Raw genomic sequence first — 9,864 nt, forward strand, 5'->3', positions numbered from 1 at the left:
TGTGAAAGCTCGGTTGCCGGGGGCCCATTCACTAGATGGAGGTGCAGGAGCACGTTTAGGGGGAGGTGATGACAGAGTCTGGACGTGAGTGTGGAGAACCCGAGAGATGTTCAGTAGGGAGCTGGATGGAGGGGGCTGGCGTTCAGTCAGTCCTGTCCTCAAGCAGCCTGGACTCCGGTGAACGGCTGCGCCAGAGTGGGAACCGAGGGTCACACGAGAGGGCCCTTCGGAGGCCAGAGGGCGCCCCTGAAGGGCGTGTGCTCTGAGCCGGGGTGAGGAGAGTCACCGCGCTCGCCCTTCCACCCGCAGGCCGGGCCGGGGACCGGGAGGGGGACGTCCGCGGGGCCCCGGAACCTTCTGCAGCCGCTGCCCGCGTTCGCCGCGGGAGTCGTCGGGGGAACCCGTTCGCTGTTGCTAAGGGGCGGCCCCGGAAGTGACGCTCCCGGGGTTTGTTGACAGCGGAGGCGGCGGCGGCTGCAAGCTCCGAGCTGTGGGAGCCGGATCGGGGGAGGGGCCGGGCCCGGGAGCCAGCACCCGGCGACCCAGAGCCCCGCCGGCAGCCCTAAGGGCAAGGTAACGGCCGCGGGGTCCACGTCGCGACCCCCTCCCGCCCGAGGCTCCAGTCCCCGGAATCCCAAGCTCCGCCCCGCCGACCCGGTCTCCCCCGGACCCCGGCCCTAGCCTGACGAGAGCCCCAACCTCCTGAGGCGCTCTGGCCCCGGACTCTCCCGGGCTCCATCCTCCGCTCCTCCTCGCCTACGAAGCATCCTGTCCGCCTCCCAACGCAGAGGGCAGACCCATCCCAGGGTAGGTCCCGGACCCCGGGCCAAGGGATGTACCTGCGTCCCCCTGCTTCGCCTCCTGCCTCCGGGGCCTAAGCATCGCCGCTGCAGCCACTTGCAGAGGTCCATCTCGGCCAATAGTGGGAGGGCTCCCTTCTCCTTCCCTGCCGCCAGGTCTGAGAAACGTGCCTTTAAAACTGAGCTCCCTTCCTCCAGAAAGAAAATGACGCCCTGTCGGATGCACCTACAAGATGGGGGATAGATCTAGGGTTGAAAGGGCCAGCTTCTGCCCCTCCTACCTGTTGGATGAGCTTAAGTTCCCCCAGAGCAGTGCTTAAAAGCTCAGGGACGGTTTGGATTCTGAATCAGCTCCCAAAAGGGATGACAAGGGGCAGGGAAATCTAACAGGGTAGGAAAGGAATGGATGGTATTGCAACCTGAGGGCTAAGGGAGCCCGATAGGTGAGTTGAAAGTGAAACTGACTGTGCTGGCCACTATAGCTTTGTGGGTGGAACTTGACTTGGCTGCTCTTTGACCGAAGGAGTCCAAGATTTTCCAGCCTTTGCCCGTGCTTATCAGTCCATTCGGTTTTTAAGGGGGAGGGCGGATGCCTGATGCCTTGGGAAAATCCTCCTATATGATACTTCCCACAGGTTTCTCTTCAGGGTTGAAACTGGCTAGGATGAGCATGGAAGACGGCTGTGAAAAGAGTCACAGGAGGCTATACTTAGAGCAGGAGGTGGTTTGAGGAGATGAAGGGCCTCTCTACTTTGATTCATTTGTTCATTCAGCAAATAATAAACATATAATATGTAGGATGGTAATAAGTACCATGGAGAAAAATAAAGCAGGAAGAATCATAGGGAGGGCCAGAGAATGGGAGTCACCTTTGTATAGAAGATGATTAGAGAAGGTCTCTAATAAGGTGACATTTGAGCAGAGATGAGTGAGGGAGCAAGCCATGCAGCTCCCTAGTGTAAGAAATTTCAACAGCAAGTGCAAAGGTCCTGCAGTGGAGTGCCTATTCTCTTTAAGAAACACCAAGAGTGGTGCTGGAGCAGGGTGAAGGAGGGGAAGAGTGGTTGGCAAGGAAGTCATAGAACAGTGGGGAGGATGTCAGGGGCTGTCTGTGTGAGGTAGGGTCACAGGGTGTCTAATGGGGCACCCTTTCAGAACTGTACTTGTTGAAGTGTCTGGTGGTTGGAGAAAATACAGATTTGTTTTAGATGACAAATGGCTATTGTGCTCTGGCCTTGTGTTATAAGTACCCTTTTCCATCTTTGTAATGACCATTGATGGAATAAATACAAAGAAGCACATCCATAGAGCAGCATTTGACATGCTGCTGCTTCCTGGTTGTAAGTGTGTGGGCAAGGGACCTTTTTCCACCTTAGTCTTCTCATCTGTACAATAGGGTTGTTGAGCTAAATGAGATCATACGCTCATGTGCTTAATGAAGTATTTTGCACAGAGAAAGTACTCAATATGTAGTGGTCATGCTGATGAGGGTGGTGTGACGACCAGGAATGTTTTTGTGTTTCTGCTTCAGAATCTTTCCTTTTAGCACCAGCTGGTGCTGTCACCAGCTCTGGCTGCCTCCCTGAGCTAGTGAGATTTGGGGAAATATTGGGCAGACAAGGTAGAAACTTCATGACACCCCTCAGTGGTAACAGTGGTTGCATATTCTACAGGGAGCATGGCGGCTTTTTTGACAGCAGTGGAAGGTGACAGGAGCTTTTTTAAAAGAATCCAGAAAATCCCCATCCTGCCACATAAAACAGGCGAAATGATGGTGTTGAAATGAGCATGGCTTGGAGACAGATTGGGAAGGGCAGTGTATGCTGGGCCTAGATGTGTGGGTGGGGTGTGCATGGCGAATCTGAGGATGGAGATTATTGATCCTGAAGTGCCCGGCAGAGGCTGAGGTTTTGCAGCCTGCCTTCTGGGGAGCAGAACCATAGTTGATTGACTTCCTCACTTCCCAAGCCCGGACTATATCATCAGGCCTGGGTCACAGGCTGAGCAGGGCAACTGGGCCAGAGGATTTGAACATGAAGGGTCAGAGCGCTTAGAAGCTGAGAGCCAGCATGTTAGAGCAGGCTGCTGTGAGTAAGAGCTCCAGGCCAGTGCCTGGGGATCTCGTTCAAGCCCCAGCTCTGCTGCTGGCTCGCTGTGTGAACTCAGGCAAATTCCATCCTCTCCAGACCTCAGTTTTCCTGTCTGTACACTGAGAGTGATGGCTTTCTCCTACCTCCTACTAAATCTGAAAGCTACTGAAAGGATGAAATGAGACACAGGTTGTGAAAGAATTAGCTGCACTCTAAAGTGCTCTACGAAAGGTGAAGAATGGTTCTTACTATCATTAGTGCCCCATGTATTCTGCAGACACATTTTGGGGGCACACTAGGTGGAGGGCTGCTCTTGGCACCATGGTTTTTTTGCTTGGCTCAGTACTTCATCTGTTCTTAGTCCTGAATTGTGCGTTCAGAGACCCCTGTCAGTTCATCTATTTGGGGACCAATGTCTTATATCTGGTTCAATAACCAAAGCTGATTTTCCAGGTTCAGAAATGAGAAGGGTCTAAGCATTATCCTTAGGAACATCATGGATTCATAATTATTGGTTACCACCTTCTGTTATTCCGTAACATCTCCCCAGCAACCCCACGAGACAGGTTCCATTCACAAAACGTTGACAGATACAGACCTTGATAAATATTGAGGCTGGAAAATATTGGCTTATAGAGCTGAGGCTCCTTCACCTGCAACTAGCCATTCACACACTCACTATGTAATTGAGACCCCAGGAATCACAAAGCATCCCTGCCCTCAGGAAGCTTCCAATCCTGTGGCCCAAAAATGTCATATGTCCAGGGAATGGTTGCCAGCAATACCAGATCATCTGTGCTCAGTGCAGACACTTAGAGTTGTAAGGAATCAGTGGAGGCTCATGCAACAGGAGGGAAAGCCGAATCTTGGAGAAACAGTTCCTGCCCATAGCGTAAAGGTAAAGAGCCCAAGCTTTACAGTTGGGCACTTATCGTGTGAGTCATCGCACATCTTTGAACCATAGTTTCTTCGTCTGGGAAACAAAATGATAACATGTCCCTCCTAGGTTATCTGTGGCTTCAAGGAGAATATGCACAGAAATCTCAAAACACTGGGTCTTGAACTGATGAATACATGTATACATATCTGTCTGTACACATACGCAGTCCGTGGCAAATTATGTAGCCACTCAGCCTCAACTGCCTCTTCTGTAATTTGTAGATTATAATAACTCCTGCCTCATTTGGTGTTGAGAGAATTAAATGAATTAATGCTTATCAAGTACTTAGCAGAGTTCTGGGTATCCACTTGGTACTCAGAATGGGTTGATCATTAATATGTTTGATTACAAGAATAGAACCCAGGCAGTCTGATTCCTAGCCTAATTCAGCCTCCCCAAGGCCTCTCTGCTTCCGGGTGGCACCAGCAGCCACCTAGCTGGAACGTGCATTCCTCCATCATTCCGTTCCTGCATCTTTCTAACATAACCTGCCCTGAAGATTTAGTCTCTGCAGATTTTTCAGGCCAGGTGACATCTGGTCATCTGCACCCTTGCCCCCTGGAGACCCTCACACTTGCCCTGACTCCCCTCACGGCAGTCTCACACCCCCAATCTCTGGCCCATGATCTGTTCCCTCCTGGAAAGCATCCAGCCTCTGTAAATAGGGCATTTGTTTGGGTTTTCCCCCCAGCTCCTGGGTTAATATTTCACGGGGTGGGCATTACTCCAAGGCTCAGAACTTCTGGCTCCCCCAGCTGCTCTGTGCCCTGGGTGTCAGGACGCTGGCGAGGTCCCATCTTTCCTCCTCTGAACCTCAGTTTCTCTTTCCCCTCTGTTGTTTCTCTGGATGGACTGAAGATAGAACGATTCGGTGAGAAGCGTGGGTTTGCTCTAGGTTTGCATCCCACTCCTGTCAGTTTTGTGATCTCAGGCAAGCTTCTTATTAGTTGTGTGTACTTGTGTCTTTATCAGAAAATGGGGTAGCAATCTCTACCTCATAATGCTATGGCGAGGTAATTCCAGCGACAGCAAACTTTTGTTATGTTAGATGCCAGGCACAAATCGGGCATGGAGGGGCATGGAGGATACAGCTGTGTGCCCAAGAGCAGACACAGGTCCTGTCCTGCCAGAAATCATGGGCTGGGGGATGGGTCAGCAAACTGTTATGCAAATATTAATTAGCTACAAGTAGAGGCCATAAGGAAATGTCGTTTCATTGGTTAAACAAGAGAATGTGTGAAATAAAGTCTGTAAGGAGCTTCGGACCACATCTGGAAGCATCCGACATGGAGGTGGTGCAGTGGTGGCTGCTGCTGCTGCTTTTTTCTCTCTTCTCTCCCACCGCCCCACTCCCCCAGGATGTTGTAAGTTCAAGCTGGATCCAGTTTTAGAGAACCTGCAAGGAAAGAGATGGAGAAAGACAGAGTTTTCCAACGTGGTGGACTGTCATAATCAAAGGCTCTCTGACCCAAGTTGCCAGAATTCCAGACAGTCAGTGCCCACCGTGAGAATGAGAACCCCTAAGGGGTAGAGTGGGTAGAGATGGCTGCCTCTGGTAGGTGCCAGGCCTGCAGCTGAATGGGGCACAAGTGTCAGAGTATTGCAGCCCCCAGGCCTCTCGGCCTCAGTGCCAAGATGAGGACAGCTTATTCCTCCTCCAGCTCACCCCAGCCCTGAGCAGCAGGGTCAGCACTGCCAAAGGGAGGTTAGCAGATGGCACCATCTGCCCAGTTTGTCTTTTGGGGGCTTTTGGTGGCCTTGGTGATTGACATGGTGGTGTTTCTTCCACCTGGACAGCAGAATTAAGGCAGAGTAGCTACCTGGGAAACTGGGCTCAGGCCTGCAGAAAAGACGAAGCCCTGGTGGCTCTCTCATTCAGAGTCATGAGGTTCATCTGCAGCCACTGGGTGCCCAGCGGTGCCCTGGGCACCACAGGCAGGGAGAATACAAGAACGTGCTGTACCTCCCAGGCCTTGTGTGGATCCCAGCCTGTGAATCCTTCGCTGTCTCTTCCACAGGCCTTTGTTGGAGGCTTACCGAGTGGCGGGCCCCACGTGGGGTGCTGAGTGCTTCCTTTGTTCATTTGCAGTCACAGAACTGGGCCCGTGGTGCCACGTCCCATGCACCCCCTCTCCTTGCAGCCTGGGTATTTCTTTCCTTCTTTCCCAGAGGGCCTTTCCCTTCTCTTCCCACAACCAGAGTTAACTAGGACTTATTTTTTGGGTCTCAGCTAAAACATCACTTCTAAGGATACCTGCTCTGACTCCCGGGCCCAGGGCAGGTCCTCCAGTTGGGCACTCAGCGCCTCAGGTCCCTCCTTCTCCTTCAGAACCCTGGTCCCAGTTATGTAATATGCATTTGTGCGCTTTTCAGGTGGATATGGTGGATGTCTGTCTCCCTCCAGAGCTGGTTTGCAAGGACCTTGTCTGCCTTGCTCACCATTGGACCCCTAGTGCTCAGTCGGTACTTACTGAGTGAACAGGCCCAGGGATGCCAAACAAAACAGGCTGGTTCTGCCCTCGTGGAGCTGGCTGGCTGTCAAGGAAGCGGATGATTAAAGCAGCATCAGTACAAAGCGTTCGTTACCGTGGTAGGGCCTGTGGGGCACACAGCAGGAACACCCTGGCAGGTCAGGGATGGCTTCCCAGAGGAAGTAGCTGTAACACTGGGACCACAGGCATCAGTTGAATTTGGATGGGCTCCATTGAAAGAGAACAGACTGAGCAAAGGTCCTAAGGTGACCTGTGCTGGGGCCCATTACCAGTGCAGTGAAGGAGGCCAGGCTGGCTGGAATAGGGGGTCAGTGGGGACCAAGTAGGCCAGAAAACTGGTTCTAATTCTGGAGGCCCTGCTAGACGAGATTGGACTTGTTGCTTTCCAGCAGGGCGAGGTCTCCCTGCCAGTAGCACTCCCTCTGGTTCCAGTTTCCCAGGCAGGCAAGGCTGCTGGGCTCTTAAAGATCTGGAAGTAAATGAAGGCAGAGGAAGACCATGCCCTTTGTGCCCTCCCTCGAGGGTTTCATGTTGCCAGTGGGACAGCTAACACAATGGGCCTTGTCGTGGGAAACCCAGGCCTGAGAAATAGTCTGTGCCAGACACCATGCTAAGCCCTTTTTGTATTATTCTGTGTAACCTTCACATGCTGCTGTGGATAGGGTCCTGTATTGCCCCTGTTTTACTGGAGAAAAAGATACTGAGGCACAGACAGGCGAAGACACTCGCCCACGTGGCAGGGCTGAGACTTGAAGCTAGGCCTGTCTGACTCCAGAGCTCATACAGCACAGTCACCAGTAAGTGGTCGTGCCACACTTAAACTCCAAAGCCCAAAGTGCCCTGTGGCCTCCCACTGGCTGTGCTAAGCCACCTGAAAGCATCACATATGGACATGGAGACTGCAAGAAGCCAGGGCAATGCTGGGCCCTAAATGCCTTCGGAACCCTGTAAGACATGATGTGAGGAGATCCAAGAGATCGGGTTCAAATGCCAGTTTGTACAGAGTAGCCTTGTCTCGCTGAGCTTGAGTTTCCTCACCTGTAAGATGGGATCATAACTGCCATTTGTTACGTACTTAGTCTGTGTCAGGCCTGGGACTAAGCATTTTCCCAACACTATCTCCCTTGCTGCAACATCCCTGTGAAGTAGGGGTGATTATCTTCACTTTCTAGATGAGGAAACAGAGGTCAGGAGAGGTCAGGTAATTTACTAGTGAATTGTGGAACTGAGTCAAAGCATAAATCTGTCTGACCACAGATCCTGTAATTTTTTTAAAAATTAATTTTTTTTTTTTTTTTGAGACAGAGTCTCGCTTTGTTGCCCAGGCTAGAGTGAGTGCCGTGGCGTCAGCCTAGCTCACAGCAACCTCAAACTCCTGGGCTCAAGCGATCCTCCTGCCTCAGCCTCCCGAGTAGCTGGGACTACAGGCACATGCCACCATACCCGGCTAGTTTTTTCAATTTTTTGTAGAGACAAGATCTGGCTATGTTGCTCAGGTTGGTCTTGAACTCCTGACCTCTAGCAATCCTCCCACCTTGGCCTCCCAAAGCCCTAGGATTACAGATGTGAGCCACCGTGTCCAGCCTTAAAAAAATTTTCTTTGAGACAGGGTTTCGCTGTGTTGCCCAGGCTGGTCTCAAACTCCTAGGCTCAAGCGATCCCCTTGCCTTAGCCTCTCAAGTAGCTGGGACTACAGGCATGCACCATGCGAGGCTAAAAAACTTTTTTGAAGTATAACGTACGTAAAGAAAGGTGAACAAAATGTGAGTGTAGAGTCTGATGAATTTCCACGAGTGAGCATACTGTCTGAGCACTCCCAGAAGCCCCCTCTGCCACCTTCTAATTACAGCCTGCCTGCAAAGGTAGTCACTACCCTGACCCTAACACCATAGATTAGTTTTGCCTGTTTTTCCCCACCTCTGATGAGACCCTGGTAGGAAAATGTTGGTTTGAGATTAATTTATGACTGTCTGTCATCCTATAAATGGCTTATTGTTTCCTCATTTGAATGTGAAGGTTTGGTTTTCATTCTCTGTAGCCACTTATCTTAGCTGGGGTTGTACTGTCAGTTGGATTATCACTTGACTGATCCCTGGACCCCTTCTAAATGTGGACCTCTTTGGTGTCCTGGCCATTTTCTTAACTTCAGTTAATAATGTACATTTGTCAAAGTATGCACATCATGACATACAGCTGCATAGTTATTCACAAGTGAATACGCCTGTATATCCAGCAGTCAGATTAAAGACCAGCAGCTCATCAGCACCCAGAAACCCCCTTGCCAGCACCCCCCAAGTAACCATAATCCTGATTTCTCCCACCGCAGATGAGATTCCCCTGTTTTTGAACTTAATGGAGTAAAACCTAAATGGATTGATACAGCATGTATTATTTTGTTTCTGGCTCCTTTCACTAAACATTTTGAGGTTCATCCAAGCTGTTACCAGTGGGTTGTACATTCTCATTGCAATGAGTATTTCATCAGTGAATACACCATAATTATCCATTCCAGTGTCAGTGGACATTCCGGTTCTTTTCCATTTGGGGCCATTATAAACAGTGCTGCTGTGAATATTCTAGTGTAATGTTTTGGTGCACATTTACATATGCATTTCTGTTGGGTATATAACTATGAGTAGAATTGCAAAACATGGAACATACATGTATGTTCAACTTTAGTAAATAATGTTCAACATTATTTACACTCCCAGTTCACCCCGATTAATGCTCCCACCAGCAGTGTGTGAGATTTCTCGTTGTTCCTTATTGTCACCAATGCTGGGTATTGCCCATGTTGTTGCTGTCATTGTTTTCCACTGGGCTGGCTCTCGGGTGGGAAATGGCATCTCGTTGTGGTTTTACTGTGCATTTCCCTGAGAGTAATGAAGCCACGTGCTTTTCATATGTTTACTGCCCATTTCACTGTCCCCTTTATGAAATGCCTGTCCAAATCATTTGCCCATTTTTTATTGAGTACTGTGTCTTTTATTCAAACTCATTTGTAGAAGTTGCTTATGTATTTGGAATACAAGTCCTTTGTTGGATATACTATTGGAAATATCTTATAGTCTATGGCTTGCCTTTTCTTTTTCTTGGTACTATCTTTTGATGAACAGAGTTTTTAGTTGTTCCAATTTATCAATTTCTTTCTCTTTGTGTGAAATCATTGCCTACTCTAAAGCCATAAAGATAAAAAAAAAAAAGGTACACTCCTGTGTATGCGTCTAGAAAACTTATTGTTTTACCTTTCACATTTAGGTCTATCATCTAACTCAAATTAATTTTTGTGTATTCATGAGCAGATGTTTCTTCACTTCAGTGCATATCAGTTTTCATTTTCTACCTTATGGTTAGCGTTTTTTTTGTTTTGTTTTGTTTTTTCTTTTTTGTGTTTTTTTGAAACTGGGTCTCACTCTGTTGCCTGAGCTACAGTGCAGTGGTATCATCATAGCTCCTGCCTCAGCCTCCCGAATAGCTGGGACCACAGGTGTGAGCCACCATGCCAAGCTAATGTTTTTCTTTTATTTTTTGTAGAGACAGGG

The 9,864-nt window shown here is 49.6% G+C and overlaps 1 protein-coding gene across 2 annotated transcripts in view; it reads left to right on the forward strand.

Annotated features, from left to right (window-relative positions):
- The first annotated feature begins 429 nt into the window (after positions 1-429).
- Positions 430-9,864, forward strand: part of ZER1 (zyg-11 related, cell cycle regulator) — a 28,195-nt gene continuing 18,760 nt past the window's right edge. Inside the window, exon 1 of one of the 2 annotated variants that reach the window (XM_012639756.1) lies at positions 430-573. The gene's annotated coding sequence lies outside the window, so the exon portion shown is untranslated. Of the gene's footprint in view, positions 808-9,864 lie in introns of both variants that reach the window. The other variant, XM_012639755.1, reaches the window with a different exon arrangement.

This window comes from Propithecus coquereli, unplaced genomic scaffold, assembly GCF_000956105.1.
Source record: "Propithecus coquereli isolate 6110/MARCELLA unplaced genomic scaffold, Pcoq_1.0 Scaffold142, whole genome shotgun sequence".
Classification (NCBI taxonomy): Eukaryota; Metazoa; Chordata; class Mammalia; order Primates; family Indriidae; genus Propithecus; species Propithecus coquereli.